General features: G+C 36.8%; 1 protein-coding gene across 1 annotated transcript in view; it reads left to right on the forward strand.

Moving 5' to 3' along the window:
* Positions 1-6658: 6658 nt before the first annotated feature.
* Positions 6659-26696, forward strand: part of LOC134789838 (uncharacterized) — a 58283-nt gene continuing 38245 nt past the window's right edge. The window contains exon 1 of the transcript XR_010144124.1: positions 6659-7111. The gene's annotated coding sequence lies outside the window, so the exon portion shown is untranslated. The remainder of the gene's footprint in view (positions 7112-26696) is intronic.

Below are 26696 nucleotides of genomic sequence, written 5' to 3' on the forward strand. Positions count from 1 at the left end.
TGGATTAGAAATTTGGAATAGTTATGGTTTTGAATTATGATTATGAACAAGGCTAATCCAGACGCATTTAAAGTGTATTTTTTAAAATCACTATGCAAATTTCAAAGTCTAGTTACTATGTCAAGTATATTGTATAATGTAGGTATAGTAAGTACATATAGTTATGAAGGAAGATGTAAAAAAAATATCACAATGCGAAGTTAAGAGTGACGAACGAGTGACGAATACAGAATGATACGAAATAAGAAATATAAATATAAAAAAAATTAGACGAGCGATGATGATACCATCAAAACCTTAGAGGATATAACCAACGGAGACGCCATGTCTAAAATTTTCGGTACAAAATAGTCTGCCGTTTTTTGCGGGGAAGGGGCGCATCAAATGTATAGGTACGTCATGTCAGATAAACGTCAGTCCATACATATGGTTGACATGTGGTTGACCATTGGCCGCCTATTTTCGACAGAGGGGAACGCCTGTTAATGGCGGCGCCATTGTTAATTACTCCGAGATCAAAACAGCAAATCGGAGCTCGAAAGTACATGTTTATATTTATTTAATTTTCATGAACCGGTGATACAGATAAAACCTTATGGCTTTTTCAAATTGAACAAGCCGTTGTAACCATTTGTCCATATCTATTATGTTGACATTTGTATGTTTGCTAAATTTTATGAATAGGGCCCACTTGCACCGTCCTATTAACCCAGGGTTAACCGGTTAAACCTGGAGTTACCATGGTTACCAGTATATTTTGACACTGGGTTAACGGTTTAACCGGTTAACCCCGGGTTATTGGGATGGTGCACGTGGCCCTAAGGGGGTTAATTTTAGACCTACATATTTCGAACACTTTACAATAATAACCCGTGATTTGGTTAAAAGATTTTTATTTGTTTACTTGAAAATATAACATTACAAGTTAGATGATTAGATAGGTAGAAAGTTATAAACCAGCAATCAAATTAATTTGTTTTATGCCATAATTTATGTTAATATGGGCAAGTAGTACGGTAACATAAGAGTTTACAATTACATCCCACGTGGAATACAATTTCGCCAAGCCCAAATGATATGCTTGGGAATTTCCACAGTATATAGTCCCCATTCCCGTATCTCGCATTTATACAGTATTTTTATAAAGTTACTCGAGCCCTTTGGGTCGGAACGCGAAGGTTAGAGAAAACAAATGAATCGAGAGGCAGCAGCGGCAACAAAAGTGACGCTGGAAATAGCGGCAATCAATAGAAACCCGCCGTTTGCCACCGCACCCCACCGGCCCATATTTACGACTTATGTTCCGTTAATTTACTGATAATACAATAATCGTTGTTTAGACGTTTGACTGCTATTAATATTGTGTTGAACGTGTAGCTAATTAAGATTAATCATGGCTTGGTATTTTAACACAATAATTATTAGTGGTGCCTTAAAATATTTAACATGCAAGAACCCGCATCAATGGCAGTATTAACAGCCGACCTTATGTGAGACAGCCTTTCGTACTCCGAGACCTATTTGAAAAGAGAAATATTTGAAATTAGCTAAACAGTGGTTCACTCTCACAAATATTCAAGGTAGTATGATATGTATGTACCTAAAGTAGGTAATAAGTGGACCGTGCCCTGTTTATCAAAAGCTTGTAACTTGTAGGTAATACAAGTAGAAGAAGAAGAAGAAGAATTAAATCTGTTTATTTCAAAAAAATATTAATAGCATTACAATTTCTTAAACCTAGTTACAATCTTTGATATTTAAGATTTTATTTACTAGGTAGTGTGGGGGACTTAATCCCTAGTCTTAAATTCTAATATTTATTATCATTAACATTATGTATTTATATATGTGTATGTGTATATGTATTATATTTATGTGCTTACTTAACTATTAATTATTCTTGTACTATGGTATTCAGTTCTTTTTTTATTATATACTTAATCTTATTAGGCTTATTAATTATTTCTAGTAATACTCTATTAGGAAAGTTGTTTAGAATAGTAGGTAAGTATGAATTCCAAACTCTATTGCCATATTCATTATTTGTTTTAGGGACTATAAACTGAGGTTCATTGGGTAATTGTCTGAGGTTGGTCGGTCTATGGTATCTATCCAGCTTTCCTAATAAGTCTTTGTATTCAAGAATCACAGCCAGTCTTACTTTATTAAATATGCTAAGTACTCTACAATATTGAAACAGTTTATCATAGTTATGCTTATATTTTTGCTTAATTTTTAATGGAACTATGGTTTTTAGTATTCTTATTTGTATATTATAAATTTTTTGTAGGTACGTATTGTATGTTCGTCCATAGCTAGATATCCCGTAGTTAATTGCGGAATCTGCTAGGGCCATATATAGCAAGCGGAGTGTGTTGTATGGCATTTTATATTTGAGTATACTTAAATTACTAAGTATTGCCCTCAGTTTATTACACACATGGTCAATGTGAGGCCCCCAGTTGAATTTGCTGTCAATTTTTAGACCAAGGTAAGTATGGTTTTCAACTATCTCTAACGACTCACAATTGCAGCTTGATAACCGAGAGTGCATACACGAATGTTCGTGGGCTATTATTCTAGGAGTTGTGGTAACCTTAATATATGGTGAGTGGATATACATAACTTTAGTCTTTTTATAGTTAAGGGATAGCCCAACATCATGTGCCCATTTACATAATTTATCAAATTCGCTTTGCATTTGACACTCTGCGATCTTTATATTAGTGTTTGATGTTATAAGGCAAGTGTCGTCAGCAAATTGGTATACAGAGGCGCATCGGAATAAGTTACACATATCATTTACATATATTAGATATTCTGTAGGCCCTAATATGGATCCTTGTGCTGTCCCATGAAAAGATTGTAATAGTTCGCTTTGCTCTCCTGCTATATTGACTGTGTTATATCTTTCTAGGTGGTAGCTTTTAAACCAGTTTAGTGTTGGCCCCTGTATACCATTTTGCTGGAACTTTTCGTATAGAATTTGATGATTCAGGGTATCAAATGCTTTGCTGAAATCAATTAGTACTATTATTACATGTTTCCTGTCACTTAGGTGTTTATTTATCTCATCAGTGAATTGTGCCAATAATTGTGTTGTACTTTTGCCTTTTTGAAAGCCGAATTGTCGCTCATGAATTATGTTGTTACTTGATAAGAAATCATTAACTTTTTTTCCTATATATTTTTCAATTATTTTATCTACTATGGAGAGTATTGTAATTGGTCTATAATTATTAGTGTCCGTATAGCTTCCTTTTTTGTGTATGGGTCGGATTAATCCGACTTTTAATTTATCTGGATATGTAGAATAGCATATGCACTGGTTTGTTAGATGTGTAAGTACTGGTGTTATCTCTTTAGTAATAAATTTAATATCTCCTGCTCTTAATTTATCAAATCCTGCACTTTTGTGTTCATTGATGTTACTAATAATTTTGTCCATTGTATGTTCGTTAATTTTGTTAATTTTTAAGGTTACCTTAGGGGTATTAGTATATGTAGTGGAAGTCCCTTTTTGACAGCTTTTGTTAGAAAGGGACTTCCACTTGTATTACTATAGTTACAAGCTTATGATAAACAGGGCATGGTCTTAATATGACTAACAAGATAAAATTATTATTTAAGGTCTAGAATTATATAATAATAAAAAAATACATTTTTGTTAGCTTCATTTACCTACTCCCATGAAAATTTGGTACTTTCCATATTCGTTAATTTCCTAATTAAATCTGTTCTGAAAGCATCAAGACGTGCAATAAATAATATGTGTTGAGGTGTGGTGGTGTTTACATGTACATTAAGCGCCGTCGTGACATCAGTTTGCTGTTAAAAACTAAGGTCCTTATTCCAACATAAAAATACAATGTCAATACCAATAGAATATTGGCGAGTATAAAGTATCTCGGAGGACTATAGCTTACATCCGACTGTGCAGTAAGACCCGTGGTGGGTAGCAGTGGGACGTAAGTATAAACAGGCTTATGAGAATGAAATCGCTTATTAGATTTAATATTTTTATTATTTCGTATGGCTTTATTCCTGAATAAAGATTTTCAATTTTATTCACACAAAAAATATAATTATAATTTAAATCAAAACTGAGTAGCCAATCTCTTGCCTCCGGTCCTAACAGTGCTAACAGGTCCTGCATGCCTCCGGCAAATCCTTTGTGGTGCGCGTGCCGCGACCGCTGCACCATCGAGTGCGCCGACTTCTGGCCGAAAGGTGTCGTGTTTCGGAGGTTCCGGGGCAAACTGCCGAATCAGACACAAGACCAGACGATGCAACGGAGCCACGCCGTTTTGTCGACTAGTGTTTAGTTTTAAGTTTATAAAAAATACATATGTATGTTAGTCTGTAAGGTATTCGTAATATGGGCCTTGTTACCTGATTTAAATTTCTAAATAAATAATATAAATAATTGACCGAAGCGAAGCGAAGGTCTACGTTTTGACTCGGGCGTTTTGCTTTTGTATGTCCGGATGTTCTCCTCTACAGGTCGCAATTCTCTTAACCGATTCTCGTGAAATTTTGTAACCGAATTCTATGAACAGATAAAAATTTTTCGTCGAGCCGGTTTTTGAAAATTTTTCAAAATGGAAAAGTTGTGATAGCTCGCTCTTATACAAATAGTCGTATCGGTATCATAAGAGTGTATTCTTTTTGAGATATGTTTACAGATTAAATGTCAAAAAATTCAGAAAATTTATTTCGCTGGTTTTGGAGGTATTAAGATTTAATTTTGTATGTCCGGATGTTCTCCTCTACAGGTCGCAATTCTTAACCGATTCTCGTGAAACATTAGTGTAAAAACTATCATGGTGTATTTTGCAAACGTTCGCTTTTTTTGATTGCACGGAAGGTCAGGGTTCGATCCCCAGTAATTACATATATGCTGGGATATAAGTTTTTGTATTTTTTTACACTTATATTTCATATCAATTGTTGTTTTTTATTTTATTTTTTTATTAAAAAAAATTAAAAACTTCGTATTTTTTATTTATCAAGCGCGGGCTAAGCGTATTGTAAGCAGGTTCGATAGATAAGGTTTTAATTGTCAAATTAGATTCTCTAAATTCTTCTAAACAACGGCGCCATACATTTACTCAGTTTTAAGCTCTGCTCGCGAGGTCTACAGCTCACAGAGCCACTAGTAATAATTCAGCCTATATACGTCCCACTGCTGGGCACAGGCCTCCTCTCATGCGCTAGAGGGCTTGGGCTATAGTCCCCACGCTAGCCCAATGCGGATTGGGGACTTCACATACGCCTTTGAATTTCTTCGCAAATGTATGCAGGTTTCCTCACGATGTTTTCCTTCACCGAAAAGCTAGTGGTAAATATCAAATGATATTTCGTACATAAGTTCCGAAAAACGAGCCAGGATTTGAACCCGCGACCTTCGGATTGCAAGTCGCACGCTCTTACCGCTAGGCCACCAACGCTTATAAAATAAAAAACTCGCTTCTTAGGGCATTTTTCTACGTTACTTATTTAGATAAATAAAGATGCTACAGTTTTTTGATGTCAACAATGTCGGTAAATTACAATTGTTAGATAGAATAATGCACTTAAATTATCTGCCGCATTCTAATATGTTGTCTGTCAAGTGTCAACAGTTCGCGTTCAATGTTTGGTTACTTTACTACTGTAATCTAATATTCCTTTATTTATTTAAATCTGTACCAACCAATGAAAGCATGTCACCAATATGTTTTTGATATAATTTTTATACGTAAAATGATCATTACAGAATAAAGCCCAACCTTCCCGCGCCCACTTAATTCAAAACACGTTTCAGTACAATGAGAGGGCAAACGCAATACATACCTATCTGTGCGCGTCACACCTATTACACATTGATTGAAAAAGATTGATCCAAACCAATCACAGTGCGTTGTTTGTTTTCCATCTGGGACGTGTTACAATACCGAATAAATACATCCAATTAAAAATATTTAACCAATTACTAAGAATTTGTATTGAATCTATCTCTAGTTATATGCATTTTAACTCCCGGTATTTTGAAGAATCCCAAATTGAGAAGATTAACTGAAGGGATATCAAAACTGTAGAACGTTGCATAAAAACTTCTATGGAGAGGCGTACAATAGGTACTTCTTCGATCCATACGGCAATATTTATTAACAGAAAAATACAAATAGGTACTTGTAAACTAAGCCGCTACAGGTCATTAAGAATGATGTAATTGGTGCACTTACTTATTTAATAAAATGTACCACTATAAACATCATATTTATTGGGACGTTTATTTCCCATTTACTTTTATTTTGCACATTTTTTCGGAAATGTTACTCTTGAACTTAATCCTAAATGATAACGAACATTTAGTTGCATTGTTTTTCTGTCATATAACTAAAGTAGGTAATAAAAAAAAGAAAACTAAAGAATGATTACCATTTAAATAAAAGTAAAAGGCCGGAATATATTTAAGGTATTGCATGGGGTGCGGGGGTTAACTGTCGAAGTAGAAGGCGGTCGGCTCTAAAAATACGATAAGGAAGCTATCAGGCAGTTGGTTATCGGCTCGGCAAACATAGGACCAACCGTTCATGAATAGTTAAAAGCTGGGCATCTTAGGGCTCGATCACATGCCTCGATCCTATAAAAACAAACAATGTATACGGTCGGATACCCTGGCATTAGTATAAACAGGCGTTGCGTAATCAGTCTTAGAGAGGGTTGTTGCATACAGATAAATTCGTTTCACGGATCGAGCAAGCTCTTCAGCAGTCCGTGTGAACTTTGGCTTATTGTGATGGAGGCATGCGCGGTGTGTGCCCGCCAGGCGGAGTTGGCATAGTCTCGTGCGGCGCGACTGGGACCGCCGGCCGCCTCGCGCCTACCGCGCGCGCTCCGGTAAAACTCGCCAATCGTAACCCGATTACTTCCTACAAACACCTGCCGAATTTTAATGAACTTTTCAGTGCTTCTTGTGATCTAACGTAAGGAGTCGCAGTGAGATCTTTAAATAAATGAACAGTGAGTAAGTAATCATAAGTGGGTGAAATCGTACGTGATTTTATTTGACATTTTTGCGTCGGACATTGTTTATCCACGAACCGGCCGGTCAAGACTGTACGAGGTAAATATTTAGTGAATAGAATCAGGCGTTACTTTGCGGAAATCCATACTAATTAAAACCAAAATATTATTTTGCTAATCCGCGAAAAGATAAAGTGCTAGTCAATCAGTGCTAAGGGGCTGTCCATAAATTACGTCATCGATTTTTGGCGATTTTTGACCCCCCCCCCCTGTAATCATCCAAAAATCATGCTTCAAATGACCCCATTTCCTCCTACTTCATGCTACCGTCATCCGATGTCCAGACCCCCCCCCCCTAATTTGAAATGACGTAATTTATGAATAGCCCCTAACCCGTTATACTTACTTGCGTATTTTTACATGCAATTAATATACCCACCCTCCCACCGCAAAAATAAATACGCAAATAAATATAACAAACCACCACCAAAAGAATAAACCTCGACACGTGTTTCGCCTCTCTACGAGGCATCCTCAGGAGTTGTTGACGGTCTGACGCCCGGCAACGGAATGACCTGTCCAGAATGGTCGGCCATATTTATACCTTGACCACTCCCCCTACCGTGCAAGTGTGAGTGAGATGGAAAAATTCGTAATAACGGCGATGACGCAACATTCAATTGTTCGTTAAGAATCATGCCCCTATTGTTGTACCTAATTATTTCCAGTTGTTCCAGAACACCCAAACGCAATCCCTTTTCGCAAACATGTAAAATATCAAAAGAATGATTCTCAGATAAAGTGTGACCTGTATCTAATAAGTGCTTTGCAAAATTGGACTTCTCTGGATGGTTATGTCTATATGACGCAACATGCTCTTTATACCTAGTAGTGAAACTACGGCCCGTTTGCCCCACATACACTTTATTGCAATCGTCACAGGTAAGCTTATAAACTCCAGACTTTTTCCCATTCTCGATCTTATCTTTGCCATTGCAAAGCTTTGAGTGCAAAGTATTATTTGTCTTAAAGGCCACAGGAATGTCGTTAGACTTCAAAATTTTGTAAATTGCATCAGACAACTTGCCAACATAAGTTATGCTCGCTTTATATTTTTTAATCGGTTCAGAGGATCGTGCCGCATACAACATAGTGTTGACCATACTATTCCGCTTTTTCCTGATGATACCATCCACAACAGACTTATCGTAACCATTCGAAACTGCTAAGTGATAAATATTATTTAATTCAATCTGATAGTGTTCATCAGAAAGAGGCACAGTCAACATTCTATGCACATAACAATGAAAAGCAGCCAACTTATGCTGCCACGGATGCGTGGAAGAAGCCGGGATAACTGTATCGGTATGTGTAGGCTTACGGTAAATTTTGAACTGATGCCTGTTGTTTACTTTAGTGATTGTTAAATCTAGAAAATTCAATGAGTTGTCTTGCTCTAGTTCCTTTTTAAACTTAATTTTTGGATGCTTACCATTAATTTCAGCAATAAATGCATCCAGCAGGCCCATACTAATACTGATTTGATTATTTGTTGGACGGGTAGTATGGGCCTGCTGGATGCATTTATTGCTGAAATTAATGGTAAGCATCCAAAAATTAAGTTTAAAAAGGAACTAGAGCAAGACAACTCATTGAATTTTCTAGATTTAACAATCACTAAAGTAAACAACAGGCATCAGTTCAAAATTTACCGTAAGCCTACACATACCGATACAGTTATCCCGGCTTCTTCCACGCATCCGTGGCAGCATAAGTTGGCTGCTTTTCATTGTTATGTGCATAGAATGTTGACTGTGCCTCTTTCTGATGAACACTATCAGATTGAATTAAATAATATTTATCACTTAGCAGTTTCGAATGGTTACGATAAGTCTGTTGTGGATGGTATCATCAGGAAAAAGCGGAATAGTATGGTCAACACTATGTTGTATGCGGCACGATCCTCTGAACCGATTAAAAAATATAAAGCGAGCATAACTTATGTTGGCAAGTTGTCTGATGCAATTTACAAAATTTTGAAGTCTAACGACATTCCTGTGGCCTTTAAGACAAATAATACTTTGCACTCAAAGCTTTGCAATGGCAAAGATAAGATCGAGAATGGGAAAAAGTCTGGAGTTTATAAGCTTACCTGTGACGATTGCAATAAAGTGTATGTGGGGCAAACGGGCCGTAGTTTCACTACTAGGTATAAAGAGCATGTTGCGTCATATAGACATAACCATCCAGAGAAGTCCAATTTTGCAAAGCACTTATTAGATACAGGTCACACTTTATCTGAGAATCATTCTTTTGATATTTTACATGTTTGCGAAAAGGGATTGCGTTTGGGTGTTCTGGAACAACTGGAAATAATTAGGTACAACAATAGGGGCATGATTCTTAACGAACAATTGAATGTTGCGTCATCGCCGTTATTACGAATTTTTCCATCTCACTCACACTTGCACGGTAGGGGGAGTGGTCAAGGTATAAATATGGCCGACCATTCTGGACAGGTCATTCCGTTGCCGGGCGTCAGACCGTCAACAACTCCTGAGGATGCCTCGTAGAGAGGCGAAACACGTGTCGAGGTTTATTCTTTTGGTGGTGGTTTGTTATATTTATTTGCGTATTTATTTTTGCGGTGGGAGGGTGGGTATATTAATTGCATGTAAAAATACGCAAGTAAGTATAACGGGTTAGCACTGATTGACTAGCACTTTATCTTTTCGCGGATTAGCAAAATAATATTTTGGTTTTAATTAGGTAAATATTTAATTATAAGAATTTAATTTAAAGAAGTACATGTAAACCTCTCATAAAAAATATTTATTGGTTTCCTGTTTGGATACCTACATGAAGGAGTCTTACGAAGTAAGTCGTAGTAAATATAGGGAAAGAAATGATTGTTTGTCATAACGAAAAATATCACGCACGTGCTCCCCTCGGCTCAATCGAAAGCGGCTTACGTTCGTGATATTTTTTTCGCGAAGTACCTACAGTTTGTGCCAAACGACATAATTATGTTGTCACACAAACATTATTTCACGGAAAATTTTAAGAAGGTGAAGAAGATCACAATTCAACCCATTTTATTCCACGTCAACTTCAAAACTGATGAGCCCTGGCAGTGGTGGGTGGTGTGGTGGAGATTAAATAAAAGCTTCAGGAGTCTTCAGACATTATTATAATTAAATAAAAGGAAATTAAGAAAACATACGTGAGGCTGAGTGTAGCGGAATTATTGTAAGAGGGACCACAGACAATCTAGACAGCCCTTATAAACTAGTATATCATAGACAATGTAGAAGGGTGGATAAAATAAAATAAGGAATTACATTCATTGTCAAAACAACATTATTAACAGAAGTAAGGGTTCCACAAGTATAAAAAATATGCCTTTATAACAAGTACTACTTATACTTATATTGTCTCTTGTCTTAAGTATGCCGTCTACCTCTCTGTGACTAATAGAAATAATGTTAGATGTTTCACAAAACATACTGGCAAATATATAGTCAACATATCTAATCCAATTTTGCCTTATTTATGTTTATTAATTTATGTTTTCTGGGATAAAATATTGCAGTTTAGTTCATTAGTTTTTTACTTATATAAACATTGCTTTACGGTTTCGCTACGTAGCAAATGACAGCGAGCAGCATCAGATGTTCAATCGATTAGGACGAGATTTCTTGGTTCGTTAATTTTGGAAAATAAGGCATCATCATATCTCCTAGATTAAGAGTTTTGTACGTAAATTTTGGAAGTGAAATAAAGTGGTAAATTAATTAATTACGGTTTATAGGGTCAACAATATACATGCTATGGAGGGTAGAGGTAAGGAGAACACTCCCTGTGTATATTAAAGACCGTATTGTTAAGTATACTTACTTACTTACTGCTGTGGCGCAACAACCCTTCGGGTCTTGTGATCTGGTGCCTTTGGATTTTGGCCTCCGACACCAAAGACCGCCATGCTACTCTGTCCAAAGTCGACGGCGCCGAGGTCTTTCTGCACTTCGTCTCTCCAGCGGTACCTAGGGCGTCCAGACGGCCTTCGGCCACTTGGTACTCCAGAGTACGCCCTCCAGACTGCGCGATCTTCCCCCATCCGGACTACGTGCCCGAGCCATCGGAGTCTAGCGGCTTTCGATTCTCCAATGATGTTCGGCTCGGACACCAGATCTTCAATCTCCTGGACAGATCTGGATCTATTGTTAACTATAGGGACAGATTAAACCTGGTCTAACTGTTGGCATGTGTATTATTTTGTATTACTATGTTCTAAGAGTTTGATCTGAGGGTATTTTTAAGCTATATCTGATTTAAGAAAGTTTGATTTTTTTTTATTTTAGGGACTTTATGATGCTTTTAATACCGTATAGCAAATGCAGTCCGGATAAGCCTATCGAGCTGAATTTGAGACTATTTCACCGACTCTTTGGTATGATTTAAAGTAACAACAGGTTAATAGGGTGCCAAAACATGTTATCTAAGTGTCCTCTTCATGACTGTTCAATTGAGCAGCTGTGGAATGTGTGAATTTTTATTTTTACATAAAAACGATTTTTCACCCCATGTTTTGGAATCCCTTCAATTTCTGATGCAAGTAATGACGGAGACAGCTAGAAGAATAAGCTTAAAACCAAAGCCTAACGAACATTCATGGCGTTGATCCATCGCTAGAGCGGGTCGATAGAAACACTCCATGATAGTTATATTAGATGTCAAAGTCATAGTTGTCGTAAGTAGCATGCCATATTCTCTAAAAGGCCACCATGCACAGATCCTAAACTTTTTTTTTAGGAAAAGAAATGCTTAAACTATATCCAGATGTTTAGCTATACGAATCATGTGTAATTGCTGTTTACATAGTACGATTTTTTTTTGTGTGATATTGTCTTGTTCGCAAACCGCAAATTTTCTTGTAGTATTTGTCAGCAGTCGTAATTGTTACTCGAGAGGATTGGGTAAATTTTGTCCAAACCATATGCTTTACGTCGAAGTCCCAGGACGAAATGTGTTCCCTATTAAAGCACTAATTAAACACATGTGTAATTTTGAAATAAAAATATAATACCAAAAAAACGGCTAAGTAAAGTTGTCCCTAGAATTAACGATACAGTCTTTAAAAAGTGTCCGTCAAAAAACCATTATAATACCTAGAATAATTTAATAAAAAAAAAACAAATCATTGACAGCGCACTTCACTCCGTCAATAACGGCCAAGTTCATAGCAACTCTAGTGTCACTCTGGAGAGATTTGGAACTATTTATATCTGACAGCTGGACACTTTTGTAACTGTTCTATCATAAGAGAGTTTTCTCCTTACTCTACCCTCCATAATACATGCGCTTGTTCATGACAGTAATGCTAGAGAGCTATCTTAAGGGGCCCACTGATTAACAGTCCGCCGGCCGGTATCGGCCTGTCAGTTGTTCGGAACTGTCAAAATTTTGTTCTAACTGACAGGCCGATACCGTCCGGCGGACTGTTAATCAGTGGGCCCCTTAAGTGTTGCCGCACCAAGCACTGTGACATTAATAAAGAATAAAGAATAAGAATAAAATGTTTATTTTCTAATGAATATTCACAAAGGTACAGTTTTTACTGACCTCCACACTAGGCAACGCCAAATAATAACGTACACCTAACCTACCTAACTGCTAAAGTAGCACCTACTACTAAAGTTACTGTAGATATATACTATCATCATTCTCTTGCCCTTATCCAATTCACTTGGGGTCGGCGCAGCAAGTCTTTCTCTTTCACACCTCTCTGTCGCCCGTCATCTCATCATTCACTTGCGTTCGTTTCATATCATCTCTCACACAGTCTATCCACCTTTTACTCGGTTTTCCTTTCCTCGTACTTCCCTCCACATTCATTCGTAATACCTTTCTCGTCACATGATTTTCATCCCTGTACATATAAGTACTGTACCATGTAGTATAAGTACTTTAGATATATATCAGTACTTACATAAACCCGAACTTATAGTGTATAACGGAAATTCTCCGCTTAATTCAATCTGTCTGTTTGCTATGAACTCGAAACCCGGTTTTAAATAACGTTTCGATTTAATCACGAATCTTGATTTAGTCTCATAACTTAATGATAATGCTTTTAGATTAAATTGTCTTGAAGGATCTCTGCGCTGTTTGAGTCGGCTCCGCGCACGGCTCCCAAAGGTCCGGGACCGGAGCGGCTACCGCGAAAACCGAAATTCGCAAATTGCGGGGATCTTTCTCTTTTACTCCAATGAAGGCGTAATTAGAGTGACAGAGAAAAATCCCCGCAATTTGCGAACTTCGATTTTCGCGGTTATAGCCCGGATCCCAATATAGGGAAAGATATACAAATAATAATAATATATTCAGGCTATATACTCGTACGTCCCACTATTGGGCACGGGCCTCCTCACATGCGCGAGAGGGCTTGGATTATAGTCTCCACGCTGGCCTAATGTGGGGACTTCACATACACCTTTGATTTTTTTCGCAGATGTACCCATCCAGGTTTCTTCGCGATGTTTTCCTTCACTGAAAAGCTAGTAAATATTAGGTAAATGATATTCCGTACATTTTTACGTACTTACTTAAAATAAATTTAATGCAAGAACCGCTTCTTTCATCATCATCATCATTAGTTTACATTGCAATGATTTGTACCTGTAAACATAAGCTATGAAATTCGCCAGCTATGGCTTTCGTACTAGCGGCAATAGGTACAGAGTCAGTATCAAATAAATTTATAGTGAGAGCCAAGATGGCCAAATGTATCAAAACACATCCTTGTTAACATAGAAATAAGGACGTGTTCTGATCACTTTGGCAGTTAATATATATTTGATGCATGCCTATCTATACATACCTAAATAGATCTTCCAAGATTTAACACAAACAATGCTTGGTTAGGCGGCTGTCGTTCGAAATGAATTTCAAATATAATTGGCTAGGAGCTTTCAGCGTGTCTCAGTCTCCGCAGAAGAGTCAAGAGCCCTCCGTCAGGCGAGGGATTCTGTCAAATGACTACAATGGAGAGGATTATTCACACGGCGCACGGACCACTTGACAGTAAGATGCATTATCTTTTGTTAGCACCCCTTGCTTCGCTCGAGCGATATAAATGTTTGGAAGCGCGTCGAAATTATACTCTGGGAAATAATATTTGTATTCATGAATGTTTTTGCAATTTTTGGCCTTATCTACTCAGTGACGATCGTGTTATGGGCACTTACGTTTCTATCTTTATGTACATAAAAAACTACCCGATTTGTAACATTTTGAGTCACAATTCTACCATGTATACCATAAGTAAATGCAGTCAATGGTAATATTGTTTGGTTCATGTTTTGAACAATATTTATTGTTTATTTTTTATTATTTAGATTGTTAATGTTTCTGGAGTTATTGACACAAAGATGTAATTAGGAATCATCTGTATTAACAACTCACAAAATAGTATATTCCTTTTGTTTGACATCATAACATCATATTGAATGTAAAGCCGACCACTGACTAACAGGCCGCCGGAAGATATCGGCCTGTCAGTTAGAACAAAAATTTGACAATTCCGAACAACTGACCGGCCGATATCGTCCGGCGGACTGTTAGTCAGTGGTCGGCTTAAGGGAGTTTTCAGAAAATTCCCTTACATTCAATATCATTAATCGCTGTCAGTTTCGTGACGACAATTAACCATGAAATTTTATGGGAGCAATTTTTTTGCCTTTTTTACATTGTAATATCACTTAATAGTTTATGAAATTATCATCACTAAAGTGGCAGTGATTAACATTTCACGCTACTGGGTACACTATTTCCTGAAAACTCCCGTAAGTACCTACGTGAGAATATTAAATCAACAGGTTAGGTAAATATGTAACCCAACATTTGGGTAAGATACAACAACCCTCCTTAATGACGTAGCGGCCACATTGTTACCAACGTTGTCACATAACAATTAGGGCATCATTACACAACAGCCGTGTAGTACTTAGTTTACAATATGAAGGCTGATGTAGGTCAGCCAGCGTTCCGCTCGGGTAAATTCACCATTTCATTTGTCGCATAGAGAAGCACTTTCATTTTTTGTATGCAAGCGAGAGTGCCAAAAGTTTTGCGCACTGCGTCGCTTCCTCAAACTGAATATGTATGGGATGAAGTTGCCAATTCTAATTCAGATACTTTGTACATCGCACTACGACCTTAAATTGGAGTTTACCGATTTATGTGTGAAATTGAATGGGTATTTTTAATTTTGATAAAAATATTCGTAATGTGGTTTAAGCATTTTTTATTCGTGTTACTAACTTCCGTTCGTGCCCTTATATACAGGGGCGTATTTTGAAATTTGGCGCCCCGGGCCAATACGTTTCGCCGCCCCAGAAGTCAAGGAAGAAAAACAAAATGCAATCCGCCAGGGGCGGTATATGCCACCCCTGGGGGTTGGCGCCCCGAGCCATGGCCCGGATGGCCCTAGGGTAAATACGCCCCTGCTTATATATCAGATATTAGGGCACGGACGGAGATTAAGTGATAACAATTTGCAATTTAAAATAAAATAGGTACCCAATAATAGCAATAGAATAGCCAATTGCATTATAAATTGTAATAAACTTTACAGACCATTCAAGTGTTAGTTATTCGATCTCTTTCCCATATGATACTGATCTGTATCAGTTTTCTTCAACCAAAAACGTCACTTTTGACACTGTCAGATCAGTATCATATTGAAAACAGGTAGAATAACTAAAACTGGAATTGGCCTGTTAGTAAACACTAATAGATAGGAATAAAGTAACCAAGTATGACAGACTTTGTGAATATTTGACATGATACTAGTAGTTCGCCCCGAACTGAGAACTCGCGGTTAACCAAAAATTATATAGCAATTGACGTTGTTGCACCTACTTAAGTACTCGTATAGTGCGACATAAAATAATAGAAAATAAACGAGGGCGCCACATTCTACGTAACTGTCACATTTTTGACGTAATATTGCTTACACATGGCAACAATTTAGTATGGACATTTTTGAGTTCCATTTTATTTAATTTCTACTATTTTATGTCGTTCTATAGGCGGCAATGGATAAAAAATCGCGTGGATTTATTGCAAGGTATGTGGAGCCCTTAACTGATAGATTTAAGCAAAGAGTAGTATGTATAATATAGATGGCCGAGCCGATCTTGTCAGTAGAAAAAATGTAGGCGCGAAGGGTTATGGTCTCATAGAAAATTTGAGTTTCGCGCATTTTTCTACTGACAAGATTTGCTTTTTTGCATCAATTTTGAAGGGCCATTTACAAGTTTAGCGTTAAGTAATATAGATGGCGCTATTTTTTTCGAATAAAGGGCTTCGTATACGGCTGTCCCTCCCCTGGATTGAAGTCACCACCATAGAGATTAAAATAAACTGTATCTGTGCTAAGCCGAAATATTTCCTGTCAAATGTCAAATACATATATTATGTTTATTCTATTTTATTTTTATCTTGCTAATTATTTCAAAATGGTAAATTTAAAAACGATATTATAAAAGTGTAAGTCGAGCACTTTCATTTGATACTAAACTCGACCATGTTTCTTTTTAAAAAAATACCAGAATAGCAAGACCTCTCACAAACAGCTTTTTGGCCTTCTAAGCTTTTCTAGCTCAATAACCCCTTGATCGGGCCTGCTCATAATTTAATGACTAAAATATAATGCCCTCGACTACACGTTTACCCAATTTCATTTAAATTACAACAAATTTACTTAAGTTGTTGAGTATCAAACTATCTTCTGACAGTTCAGCTTAAAAACATCGAAATGCCGGGACGTGCCGCTAGCCAGCCGCGTGTTCAAAGTCGAATGTAAGAACTTCGCTTCGCTTCGCTTCGCTTCGCTCGCTCGTTCGATAATCTAACATAATACAAATTTTCAGTGTATATGTTACCGTAAAACCCGTTTTTAGTGAAAATGCGTTTTCCCTGGTTAAAACTAGTTTTCCGTATCGCCTTAGTGAAAATGTGTAGGGAAAGATTCGAAAATTTCATGGTTTTCCGAGTACATATTTGACAATGACCTTCAAGGTCAGAAGCTTGATTTTAATAAAAGCGTTTTGTCACTATTAAAATGTAAATAAAAAAACAGGCAACCCTTATTTAATGTAAGGCATCACCCCTTATTGGAACGCTTTCAATGGGCTATAAAGGTAAATTAGTTTGTTTACACTTTTACCAATTTCTATTCAATCGTGGCACTTATAGGTGCCAACCAATCATATTCATATCCATGAATAAGGTCAAACTGAAATGTGTTTCTACAGAATCGATTGGTTTTAACCGTCTACCAATTTTGGTGACATGCCAATGTTTTATGTTGGTAGTTCAACTTCGACACTCTTAGGTCGGAAGTATTTGCCAAATCGGGCTGCAAACAGCCCCCGGCGCGAACTTAAAGAATTTGATTTGATGAAGTATTTTTGTTTTTGAAAGAGACTTTTTGCACATGGGTACCTTCAAGAGTTATTGATGATAATTTTTAGTTTAATATTGTGAGTTAATTAAGCTGAAGTAGGTTCAGAGTAAGGTGATAACATAGGGGTTGGAAAACTTGGATATATAAGGTAACTTAATTTTACGAAAACAGACGGTGATTATTCTACACAATGACATGCATATTTTTGAAGTTGCTGGCTTAATTAAAGAAATATTGTAGAAAGATGTTTTTGTTTGGACTATCCATTTTCGCATTGCATAAACATATTTACTTTTTTACAAAGTTTTCGGGTCGGGTCCTGGCTGCATGTGAGGTTTTTATCGTTGGATGTAATTTTTTGTCGCCATATTCGATGTTTTACTTCTGTTCCCTCCTCTCTGCCACACGTCGTGTCGAAATATGTCGAAATAATCGAAAACATTTCACGCGCTTAACATATTTTGGTTGTAAGCATAAAAACAATTTTTCTTTTGATCAAACGCCATTACAAAATATTCACTTACTAAATAAAAGGGGAATGTTTTATTCCCGCGAAGCATAAATCTTCTGGTTTAAACTTTCGCTTTTTTGACATCAAAGGGCCCGGCAACGCATACAAATAGATTGTTTTCTTTTCCTGTTTTATTTTTTTCCTACCTATAGATGATTATGCTGTTTACAGGAAATTACTTTAATTACGTTGTTGATTAGACTTTGTAAGGGGTTGCGACGTGACCGAAAGACTCTAACACCTCTATATGTTATACTATATAATCGGTTTTGTAGCATAATTTCTAAAATCAAATATCCTAAATACGAAATTCCTAAATACAGAACATCGAAAATCAAAATGTCTAATGTACGAAATTTCTAAAAATGCATGTTCTACGGTAAATCAATCTATTTTTAAATGCCTAAAGTACAATACTGTAATACGTTCAGTTGACCTAAGTTTAAACGCATAAATTGCGAAATTTCTAACGATATTTGTCTTACGTTTAGCTGACCTTGTCTTAAAGAGTCTAACGTACGAAACTTTCTTTTCAAAAAACATTTCCTTCACAACTTAACTAGACGGAGCCCCGCGTAGCGGGGCTCCTATTTCTGGGCGTTTTGCCCTTTGGGGATCTGAAGGGCGTCTAGTTAGGTTGCGAAGGAAATGTTTTTTGAAAAGAAACAGTCCGACGAACTCGAGATTTGATGGACACCCTAGAGTTTTTCATAGTTTGTTGTTGTTATGTCAGGCAGCGCCACGAGTGTTAAAAATGGGAACTAAAAACTGTCAAAGCGGCGGCTAATGTCTCGCTGTATTACATTACGGCTAGCCGTGTTGAAGAACGTATGGCGCCGAATACATTCCGGCGGATTCTCATTCAGCCGCATTCAATCCGGCTAATCGTTGAACCGCCGCATTTCAAAACGCCCCTGTTTTTGAAAACGGCTAGTCGTAATGTAAAGCCTGACAACAGTTTATTTGACCCTCGCCATTTTGCGGATTTTCAATGGTACTAATTTCTTTTACTGGCAACAAGTACTCTTTGTCATCGAGTGTCACCGATGTAAACAAACGGAAAATATTTACGAATATATTCAAATATGAACGGTTTTATTACAGAAATGCCAAAAAAATTACCAAAGATGCGAAAAAAATTGTAGTGAATCCAATCAAATACTTACAGCTTAAAAAAGACGAAGGATTACATAGCATTCCAATAAACAATGTTTTAAAGTTGGTTGTTGACATGACCGGTATTGACATTTTATAGTGCGGTTTTATTGAACTGGTTAGTTGTTAGGTTTAAACTTTAATATTTCATTTAAGGTTTATGTAGATCGACGATAAAAATCCTATAATCGAATTGGAGACTGAACGTTTTATAATCGAGGTTGGTGGTCCTGAAAGCGACACAACATCTGATGAAAATCAGACTTCGTCAGAGTAAGAAAACGAAGAATATAATAATATTGAATATTTGGAATCAGATTTTGACGAATAGGTAAATTGAAAGAACCGAATTCTCTGTAAGCAATGTTTTGACATTACTTATACGAGTATCAATCACGTATCAACATGAAGCCAATGCCCACTACCCCGACTATACATGACGTACGCACATTATTGCCATACGTAAGCTGTTTGCAGCGACACTATCTCAGGGTTAAATAAACTGTTGTCAGGCTTTAATACGGCGGATTATACGATCCGACTGCGACTCTAGCACCTCTATAGGAATTTCGTAGATTAGACATTCTGATTTTCGATGTTCTGTTTTTAGGAATTTCGTACTTAGGGAATTTGATTTTAGAAATTATGCTACATAACCATATAATCACTTTACATTTGTAGACAAGGCTTTTATTTTATTTATTGTTTATTAAGAAACAAACGGTTGTATACATTTTACAGTTACAGTTAAACAGTAATCCTTCCAGTTCAAATCAATAAACCTTTACAGTTGAAAGGAAATACAAATTTCCTTAATTAAAAATACGTTAGTTAATTACATTTATAAATATTTCAACAAAAAAGATCTGTGCTGTAGCTGAATCTATTTATCCGGGTACAGTCGAGGTCGCAAAATTACATTATCATTAGTATTTTTTTAATTTAATACCTTCACTGTACCTGAACATCACACATTTTTTTATTTATTTACTGAGAATAAAGGGAAATAATTCCTAATAATTATTTGAATGCTTTCTTAACATCGTATATCGAGCAATTAAATATATCGACTACAGACAGTTTTGAATTATTATTAAATAACCTACAACGGCTACAAGCACGCCTAACATAATAATTACGTGCATAACAAGTACTACTTTTAAGGCGGTATTCCACCAGTGTGCGGCACTGTGCAGCACAAACATTTTAGTACTGAATATGCTTGTTCCGTACAGTGCCGCACACTGGTGCATGGTGGAATCGTGCCATTACGTATTCCGAATAGACAACGTATGTGTCGCAAAAAGGACACATACGTTGTCTTCTGCGAGGCATTTTGGGCAAAATCTCTTGAAGTAGCGAGGGAACATCCAGAGGTGAGTGTTTTATTTTGTAAAGAACCACAGCATCGATCTTCTTCTTCTTCTTCTTCTTCTTTATATTTAAGAGCTGTGCTCTTGTCGGTGGAGCAATCTCCAACTCGTCCGGTCCTCTGCCAACTCCTTAACCGATACAATGCATATATTATTGTGATGATTTAGGGAAACAACATAATTTTCACTAGGGCCACGATAAAACGATCCGAACGCTTCGGTCAAAGCTAACGCGTGTACCGTCAAGCACCATACTCTTGTTTATTATTACCAAGCAAGCAAGCACGCAGAAGTGTTATTATCGTGACCAAAACTTACAGACGAATTCTGGTTTCATTAACAAGTTATGAAATAGATCAGATGTATAACTAATCCAGATCTAATTCCATAACCTAATATTAAAATCAGGAAACGCCTGATACATGAGGGTGCCATTCCGTGATACCTAACTGCGGTCTTTAAAGGGCTCTAAGTAGAGCAAAAACAACGTTTGATTTGACACAAGTCAAACTAAATTAATTTTGACTTACGAAATGTTCAATAAATATACAGTTGAGTTGTCTTTTTAAAATTATGATCACGGGATCGCTGGGGGAAATGTCACATTATAAAGTTTGTAAATATCCACAGCGCCACACCGACTAGAAACAATTTACTGCGACCTCACTTTGCGAAATCGTCAATTTAAAGTTTCTTGTCACATTGTACGCGGGTTCAATAGGGGATGCCCCTTATTTATTGATATTTTCAGAAGTTGAAGTGTTTGTAGTAACAGTCCGTATACTTGAAATTTAATGTTGATTTTGAGATATGCTTCAGTGTTTCACAATTCGGAGGAATTGTAATTTAAAGTTACGAGCCAGACAAAATAGCTTTTCAAGTTGAGATTTCGTTATTGTCAGTCACTTGTTTAATGACTTTGTGACTAACAATATGAGACTCTTTGCTATCCAGTAAAATTGATGCGAATCTTTTTTTATTATATGATTTTATATTACACAAACCATGATCACTACCGACTAGACCAGGAGGCTGTATATTTAAGACTTTTAACGTTTTCAGTTACGGGTGTAACCATACACCCTTTAATCATAATTTCTAATACTTAGTAAGTTGTTAAAAGAGATTTACAAAAACCAGTGACGAGTTACCTATTACGAGTAGGCATGTATCGCTATCGATACTAAAATATAACATTCAAAAATCCGCCAATTGGAACAAAACTTGCAAAAGAACCACATTTTTAGGGTTCCGTACCTTAGTTCTTTGCCTATAGATAACAGGAAAACCTATTAGAAATTTGCAGTCAAGCGTGAGTGAGTGACTTAATTACTTAGTTTTTGATACGACCCCTACGGGGTTTTTAAAGACATTTCACTCACGTTTCACATAAAAAAATACATTTCGTAAAACCTCCCAACTGTTTTGTAGTTCTAAGGCATTTAGCCTACTAAAAAAAATGCAAAAAAATGTGTTTATAAATGGAAGAAAAAACTCGGAGTACTTAATCCAAAGAGAACATTGGTATTGATACTTAATTTTCTTTTGAACTTGTGGACCCCTTAGGTGCGGTATGCGGTATTGGACTATAGTTGGGAAGTTTTACGGTTGTTAAAAATTGTGTTATGTACGGAACCCTTGGAACGCGAGCACGACTCGCACTTGGTCGGTTTTTTTAGTTAATACTTTTATAGAACGACTTGGCAATCGCACATGGTGCTTTACTCGTACCAAAGACATATGTAACTTCGTATAAGACGAATAAAGTCTAAGGAAAAAACGTGCCTCGGAATTCAAGTAAAAGTCATTCTCGAATAGATGCCGCACACACCTTTAGCCTATCCTCGGCTAGATGGCGTGACGACACCGTTTCATATTTAACAATTTTAACACATAGATATCAGTGAATGAACATGGATCAAAATGGTATAAAAATAATAAAATCATTTATCCGTAATATATACATTTTTGATAACTTTCTACGTTTTCATTTTGAGTTTTAGTCGTGTGTTGATAGATGGCAGTAAATTTACAGTGACTACAAAATTTACAATGACAGGACTAGGCGTCACAAACCCGGTTTCACCGAAATCGAAAAAACCGGAAAAACCGGGTTTACAGCCAATTACCAAAACCGGGTTTTCACTTTAATAAAACCGGCTTTTTCGAGTTTTTCGATTTTACAGTTTTGTAAACATAGTTTTATTATTTTGAAGAGCAAATAAAAAAAAAACAATACATTATACGCACTAATTGTATAAATGAACAGCATTTTAGTCTCCAACGTTATATCTATTTGCCCAGTTTTGCAGATAGGCTGCTTAGGTGCTCCTTGAAGTTAAGGCTTCAATCCAGGATGCTTCGGAGATATTTAGGAAGGTAGTTGTGCCGGAGAAGATTGCCCCTGAATTTTACTCTCAGCTCCTTGTTGGCTAGTTTGTTGCACTGGTGAAAGTAGAACACCTCGGTATTGGAAGTGCTGGGGCACAAACGCCACTGAGAGAAATAGTCATCTAATAGATCCAGGTCCTTTTCGAGGCTATTTAGGTCCATTTCCAAGCTGTCTTTTTGTGTCACAACACAAGGGGCAGGTCATCAGCATAAGTAAACTTCCACGATGTGGTGTTAGGCAGGATATGACTCAACCATCGGTATTTTCAGACCTATGACAACTAATACTAGGCAGTGTTGAGAGTGTGGAAAATCCGCTAGCACGTACAGCTCGGCGGCCACTGGGGTACCGTCTATTGCTCTTGTTATGGAGACTAGGTCCGGGTTGTGGTCACTTCTCCATCGAGCTGATTTGAACGTTCCTTTGCTTTTGTGAGAAACGACTAAAACAGTGTTGTTTCTATCTGCCCAGTCCATGATCGCCTCCTCGTTGGCGTCAGATTTCCTGTATCCCCAGCAGGTATGGTGGCTATTCAAGTCTCAAATGTAAAGGTGGAGGCTTATATATGCCGCATATCCGCGTTTCGCCGATTTGAATAATCGTGGTGGCGATGTTGTTGCCATCGATGTTATTTGAAATCACGTTGACCAGGGCAGTAAGAGAAGACCGGCCGTATGTCGAAGTTCTATATTAATTATTTATGGTATTATGCCGCTACCAAATCAAATCCCGGTATTTTACCTCGTTTAGCGAGTTATTGGGCATCATCAGCGGTGTATTTCCAGAAGGAGGACTATGTCAAAACCGTTGTCATATATTTAATAGGTTGCTTAGGCATTCCGTTTTAGAATTCCTGTTTAGTCAAAAACTTTATTGATGGATTTGGATTGATTTATTGATATGGTCTTGGTAAAGATAAAGTAAATAGAAATGTCGTGGAAGACGTAATATCAAAGCATTGATCCTAAAAATACTTGCTTATTTTACAAATTAGGTATACGTAAAATCGAAATCGCCGAAAAAACCGGAAACCCGGATTTGCAATTTCACAAAAACCGAAAAACCGGTTTTCTATAATACGCACGGTTTTGTGACCCCTAGACAGGACCCCTCTATACTATCTATTCTTTTTGCTCGTACTTATAGGTATACCTACGCGTATGGTGTGTCCATAAATTTGTCCTAGGACCAATTTAAATACTAGATTATTCTTATTTGTTTATGTAAATATATCTTCTTTAGTCGCTGCAACTATCATCTGCAAAGATGCTTTGGCCAATGATGATGTAAATATGTATAGTTAAGTTATTATATTTATTTGTTACCTGAGGTTTTTATTGAATGGCAGGTTGAACTTATTACTATTTTTCTGTTTCACAAAACTCTAGGTACTCCACTGAAAAAAAAATGTGTGTTAAATTCGTATACATGAAAGTCATATAAATTTACTTTACATTTTGAACTCCAGTGATAACTGCGCGTTTAGGTAGTCTAATGGCGGATTTAAACAGCTCCGCGCCAGTGCAACTCCGAGCGGAAATATATGGCGCTTTCATAAAATCTGAGGTGTCATTTCCTTTTGAATAGTTCGTTATATCTACGCGGGGTCGCTGCATAAAGTCTCAGGTTATTCAGGTTATGACGGCGACGCGATCCATCGTTGCGGGGACGACGAGTTATAAAGGGAACGCTAAATCTCACCCTTATTGACAAATGACATCCCTCGTTACAATACCGTGGATATCGTTTTCCATATCCGTCGTATTTTATACATTTCCTCCCTATTTTTGGTGCCATATGATCGTAAACCTACATAACAAAACTGTATATGTAGACCCTAATACGCTTGTCTATATGTATTGAATATTATGGCGGTATGGGCTTTCCCGACAAATTGGGCTCGTGTTTCTCGTAAGTATTTTATTTTATTTCCATATTTTGGCTTTAGTGGCCTTGCAAATCTACGTTAGTGCCTAATTTAATTGCAGGCTGTAATAGAAGGCGGTCGTGTTCAGTCATACTTTCAGAAAATAACACAGTTATTAAGTACTTAAATTATGTGATATGAGTATTGAAATTGTTTCACGAAACACAAAATTACTTTGATCTTCTCCGCCTGTCATAGACGTTCTTCTAGAACGATTGACTATGTATACATTTTTGGTATTACAGGCTAGCGTTACTTATACTTGTATATCGACTTTTTGGACCTTGGCATTTTAGGATTTTGGCTAATTTCCGTAATTCCAATAATGCGTAAATATTCTAACACGGAGGCAAACTGATTAATGTATATCCAGTCGGATTATCACCTAAAAAATCCTCCACAAAAAAACGCAAAATCGAGTTTGGGCTCATTAGAAAGCCTGAAGTTAATAAACGCGCAAAGGATAGTCATAAAAAAACATGTATCAAACAATTGTGTTTGACAGTAGGTACCTATACACCAATTAAGTAATTGGTTAAAATCTCGGACTTATCTTGTGCGTTGACGTAATCAAGCTAATGCAAGCGAAATAACAGTAAAACAAGCAAACAATATAAGGGAGTACCTGTTGAACATCTTTAGTTCGTATATTTTCTTATATTGTACTAGCGACCCGCCCCGGCTTCGCACGGGTTCACAAATTATACACCTAAACCTTCCTCAAGAACCACTCTATTGATAGGTGAAAAGCGCATGAAAATCCGTTTTGTAGTTTTTGAGTTTATCGCGAACAAACATACAAACACAAACAGGCAGACGCGGCGGGGGACTTTGTTTTATAAGGTGTAGTGATTAGGCAATCGTATGATAATGATACCACAATTGTTCACTGGGTATATGGTATATCTACGTTTAATTTTCTTTTAAACTTGTCATCGTGTATCAACAAATAATTCACGCAGTTAATCTACCGTGCGCGGGTATAATTTATTGCTCAATGCGTTGCGCTAAATGTAGGAGTTAGTTCAAATCTCTCCCTTATCGCAATCGAGCAGGGTGCATGAGTCCGTCAACAGTTTCCCATTTTCTCAATACAAACGGAAGAATTTATTACAACAACTCTTCATATAGGTACGTACGGACCCTTTTATGGAATAGGTCATGAATCACCCGGATGAACCCGCGCGCCTTTGACAAAAGCTTTCATAAATAAATAAATGTACATTCATAGAGTTTTTCCTGTTTTCATTTACATAACTCATTGAAATGATATATACTCTCTATGTAAATTATGGAATAAGGACAGATGTATGTGTGGTGGCAATCAATTCGGTTTTTGCGGTCTATCTGACAGGTTCAAAACTATCAGGATTATAATAAGTACATATTAAAAAACCTGAAAGCTATAAACTAAAAAAAAAAGTACGGAACACTCGGTTGTCAAGTCCGACTCGCACTTGTCCGGTTTTTTTATATAAGTACCTAACTTCAAAATAATGGACTTAATGTATGAAAATAAATTTACTTGAAATCTTAACATCACGCCCTTTTAAATTCATTTGATATGTAACACGACATATTTTGCAAAACTGTTTTTTAACTGTCTAATTTACCCCCAAAAAATTGCCGTCAAGGTTCATTTACTATAGTCTGTATTTGGGTCTGAGCGAAAATTAAGTATAATATTTGTGTACACGACTATTCAGATAATTTAATTTCGCAATTCAAACTAAGTATACCGACAAATATCTTCTTAGAGCGCTTGGACCGTTAAAGGTATTTATCTCTTGTACAGTATTATGGTGCTTCAGTTGACTGGCAATATCTGAGGTATAAGGGTATCGAATATACCACAG

This window comes from Cydia splendana, chromosome 4, assembly GCF_910591565.1.
Source record: "Cydia splendana chromosome 4, ilCydSple1.2, whole genome shotgun sequence".
Taxonomy (NCBI): Eukaryota; Metazoa; Arthropoda; class Insecta; order Lepidoptera; family Tortricidae; genus Cydia; species Cydia splendana.